Source organism: Montipora capricornis, chromosome 6, assembly GCF_036669925.1.
Source record: "Montipora capricornis isolate CH-2021 chromosome 6, ASM3666992v2, whole genome shotgun sequence".
NCBI lineage: Eukaryota > Metazoa > Cnidaria > Anthozoa > Scleractinia > Acroporidae > Montipora > Montipora capricornis.
In genome coordinates, this window is record NC_090888.1 from 39179793 (window position 1) to 39184792 (window position 5000).

Consider the following 5000-nt stretch of genomic DNA (forward strand, 5'->3'; position numbering starts at 1 on the left):
TTTTCCACCTAACTTTAAATATTTTTTGAGAAAAATAACATTTTTTGGCGATGGCAGATTTACCGCGGTTTTCTCGCGGTTGGGAAAGTAGGAAAAACAGCTAAGCTATAGACTAATTTCAGTTTCCCGGTACACCTACTGTGGGGCAAGATTTCACTTCCTCTTAATTAAAGATCCCTGACTATAATAAACAACAGTCTTGCGAAAGATACACTTTTGTGCGGTGAGATAGTGCTAAGAAACAGTTAAGTGTGAAAAGTTGTAAACACAAATACAAGTGGCTAATTCTTCAATTTCAAAGCCGTTCACGCAGCTTGTGTAAGCATTCTTAACAAAGCGTGCGAAACCTTACAATCGTGGGTACCTTCACAAGGACATAAAGGGCACAATCGTCCTTGGGAGGTCAAACAGACCTGTGATCATCGACTACGGAAAGAGCCAGAAAATTGCGAAAACACTCATACGGTTGCTAAAGCTAACTTTGAGAGAGCGAGGAAACCATATGTCGCTTCTGAACTTTTCAGGTGTGAAAAGCCGTCCGCACATTGAGGGATGTTTCTTCTTTTAGAGCACTGATCCTGCGAGTATTCAAGGATGGAAAGTTTGACATCCGCGTTCTTCAACACATTGCTGAGAAGTGTTTATGCACGTACGACTCCAGCGAAACGCCCAGAGTTGCAGAAAGAACGGGAGTAATTACCCGATGGTGTTCTCTAGGTTTTCGAATTTTCTTACCGCGAATTTTTCAGCCCGTGGACGATAAGTTGTGAAAGTGATTGGAAAACGTCGAATAACCTAGTCAAATAATCGACAAAATGTATCTTTCACAATAGTCCCACAGAGTCGCGTGTGCTATGTATTACGACGACGTTCAAACAATTGAAGTGAATTTTGTGAGTCCAAGGAACTAAACTATGACAATCATTCAAAGCGAATTATTTTTAATCGTCGAGGTTCAGTTAGAGTGGCAAGACTTTACATTTTGTAAAAATCACGTTTCAAGTTTTAAGTAAATTTTGGCCGGCCGCGTTGTACCGAGCATACAAGTTTTGATTCGCAATTCGTCGAAAACATTCATTCGATAAACGTTCTTCTGTTAAATGAGAGTGATACCAGCTATTGTTACATGGGATAACTCGCTGAAATGAAAAAGTTTCGTTTTCCCAACTTATCGACTTAGCTCGTCATATGGCAGCAATTTGTTGTTAATAGGATTAAGTCAGAGATGATGTGATTGGTCATTATTAAGGCTCGATGACCACAAAAATACATGATTCAACGTGTTTTACTTCAAAATCACTTGTCATCTCAAACAAAAGAATTTAAACCCAGTGCGGCAAAAGCCAACCACAAAATTTAGAGAACGCGGCGTTTAACACCGCCTTGGTCTGGAAATCCGGCTTGCGGCTTGTTACGAAGTTAAAGGCCACGTCATCCTAAGCTAATAACACAACGATTGCTCTTTCACACATACAGATTTTTAAAGACTAAAAACAATGAGAAAAAAAATTGTTCCACCAAAAGTGCAGACAGAAAAGTAAAAAAATTGAAAAGAAATATAGCTTATCTGCTGAATATTCCGCCATTTATTTGCATAATAATAACATTTACTGTCTCACGAAAGAAACGACAGTTCTCATGTCATCTGCAGTTGCAAATTAGCTTTTAACGGTTGTACATTTGAATTTATATTAAATTGTTTCTTTTTGTCTCTTATTTTATTGTTATCCGCGCTATTTTTGTTTTCCGTGCATTTCGTATTGCACATTCAAATTGTACGCACGTTTTGACGCATTATTTTGCAACGTACCTTAATATAAATTCAAATGTACAACCGTTAAAAGCTCATTTGCAACTGAAGATGACATGAGAGTGTCGAAACATGTTCTGTAAATTGAAAACTGTCGTTTCTTTCTTGAGAGTTATTGTTACTTTGCTGTCTTTACATCCGTTTGGAAACATTTATTGTATTCTGACTCGTTCTGAAAGTCGCCTATAGTAGATGATAGATAGATAGTTAGATAGATAGATAGTTTTATTAAAATTACCCTTGCAGCCCGAGGGCTGAATTACGATAATTTTTACAAATGTAAAACGTTAATTACACTGCATTTCACAAAACTTTTGACAGGCGATTTTCGAAGTTCCTTGTAAATTTCATAAGTTCGCTTCGAACTTGGGAATTTCAATGCTTAACTGTCAATCAAATGGCAAACTTTCAAACGAACTTGGGAATTTCCCACTGAACTTCGTGAGAATGTGGCGAAGAAATGTCACCATTGCTCTCGGTTGTTGTTTTGAAATGAGTGCCTTCATCTTGCAAGGAAAGGCAATTCCAAGTGTTGTTTTGGAGAAAATTATCAAAAGCTGGTTAGAATGGAAAGGACCATCTCAAATAGGACAGGAAATGAGACTTCCCAAAGAACCATTGCCAAAATTGTTGATATTTTCGTTCGCAGAGGAAATATCAAAGACAACAAATGAAGAATATCACTCGGTCAGCGCGTACTGAATGATGTGAATAATTATATGGAGTGTTGTAAAACTGCATGTACCACTCAGCATTTACAGCAGTGAAATCCAAAACAAACTGGTAAAGAATAACGTTCCAATGTTTGCCCGAAGATATCCCGTCACCTGCATGCAGCCGTAGCGGTAACGCAAGATCTTGGTTTATATTCTTTCAAGATCTTTCAAGAAATTCAGCGTCATTCCACAGGAATCACTCACTCTTGAAAATGAAAATATACTTTACCAGTACTTGGCAGCTTGCGCGGACAACGCATTTTTGTGATGAGTGTGCAGTGCTCATTCCCACAAAGTTCGGCGCGAAATTGCCAAGTTCGTTTCGAAGTTCGCCATTTGATTGATAGTTACTTAATGAAATTCTCAAGTTCGAAGCGAACTTATGAAATTCCCAACGAACTTCGCAAATCGCCTGTCAAAAGTTTTGTGAAATGCACTGTAATTGTAACTACAAAATTATATAATGATAAATTAAGAAAGTTATTTGATAAGAATTTAACAATACTAAAGCTATTATTATGTAAACACTGTCTAAATTACAATTAAGATACAGCTAAAATTTTTCAAAATCATATCATTTAATATGAGTTGTAAAAGGACATGTTATCGGCAATGGCTTACAATAAAACTGTCTCTGAAACGATTGGTTTTAAAACGCGGGACTTGGAACTTGCGATTTTTCCGTGTACGCAGAGTGCCAGAGTAATAAGGTGGCGGAAGGAGTGAATGAAGCTTGTGATTATTGTTATTACATATGTCTTGAAACATTGAGTATAGTAATGAAGTCGGTTCGAAGGTTCAAGTTTTTCGTCAAACAGAGTCATGTTTTAAAACTGACTTTGTTTTTTCCTGCCTGCCCGCGGAGGCAGGAGATGCAATTCATTCACTTTCTCTTCCTTTCATTGGATCAAGAATTGGACCAAGAATTGTTTTTTCATGATCACTAGACAGGAAGTGTGTGATAAAACATAATATTACCCTTCACTAAAAACCTACCTATCTCCTTTGCTCCGGGATTTTCAATGGGTGATTTGTTTTTGAACGAATGAACTACGGTATTAATAGAGACTTTACGCAGTGACCAAGGAAGCTTCGACGACGGCGTTCGCTTTAAAATTACGTCATATGCATGCGCAATCGTGAAGGCATTCAAGCGTGAATGCCGTGAGGGCTCCTGTTCACGACTTCATTTGGCTTGCTTTCACGTCGAGCAGCGAACAGAAGTACATATGTGAAAATATGTTTTTTCGCTTCAGTTACCGCTCCAGTAATATATTACTAACTGACGAGTTTAAAGGGGAACTCCGGGGTAAAATTGAAGATATTTTGTATGTTTGGCCTCGGGTTTATGTCTCAATTTTTGATAACATCATTCCCATATCGTTTCATTCAAATGAAATATTGCACCTGAAAGACGACCAAAAATGCAAATAGAAATCCGCCATCTTGAAAATTGCCCGCTTGTTCAGAAAGCGGTCAGCGTATCATCGTGTGACGTAAATCGTCAAACCCAGAGTTGTGTACAATATTTTGCATTGGCGAAGAAGGGGCTTTTGCCTTTATATCATCGCTAAAAGTGGCCGATTCTGGGACGTATTCCAATAAAATCGATGAGGAACATGCCTGCGAAAGTTTTTCAATTCGGCCGTGCCAGTTTGAACATCGTGTGAGCTCTGATGAAACGGTTAGCAACCCCGAAGACTTAGGCGACAACCCGGGGGTAGGACTCCCATATGAAACAGACGGGGATGCTCGTCGGAAATTTTGAATTTAACCCCTAAAGGAGACCAATCTAGGCGTGGCTTAAGCAAATTTTGACCCCTAAAAGAGACCGTTTAAAAACACAAAAATACGACACGCAATGAGTTTTAATGATAAAAAGGCATAATCATCGAATGCTTTTATCTAAAAAGAAAATTTAAAAGGAAATTTGACTTCTGTTTCTCTTCGCGTAATTCTGCGTTACTTCGCGGAACCCTAAACGAGACCTTGGTGGCATAAAATATTGGCGCTTTGCCCGGAACACCCTAAGCGAGACCAAAATCCAAAACTTACACCCCTAAGCGAGACGACGAGCATCCCCGTCTGTTTCATATGGTAGTCCCCCCCGAAAACGGAGCTTTCCTTCGGCTACTCCATCTATTGCGCAGCTTCATTGCGGCTTTATTTACTCTTTCAAAAACAGCAAAACATTGTAACGCAATCCTTGATAATAAACTTTACGTCTTAAGTTTCGCTCAATGTTTTAAGGGAATACGCGTGAAGGCAACATAATTTGCTTCTGCTGCTACCAATGCTTACGTTCGCTCGTTCTCTGTTCATAAATGCATTCCTAATAGAAGAAAGTCACGAAGAATACAGAGCAAATGCAATGTTAGTTTTTTGTAACGTTGGCGTACATGCAGCAATTGTCAGATTATGGGAAGAGCGGAGGCATGCATATGCTGCCAAGAAATTGAGCCTGTCAAAAATAA

General features: G+C 38.7%; 1 protein-coding gene across 1 annotated transcript in view; it reads right to left on the reverse strand.

Annotated features, from left to right (window-relative positions):
* The window catches only part of LOC138052116 (uncharacterized), a 58227-nt gene extending 54610 nt beyond the window's left edge, over positions 1-3617 (reverse strand). Inside the window, exon 1 of the mRNA XM_068898492.1 lies at positions 3523-3617. The gene's annotated coding sequence lies outside the window, so the exon portion shown is untranslated. The remainder of the gene's footprint in view (positions 1-3522) is intronic.
* Positions 3618-5000: the final 1383 nt, after the last annotated feature.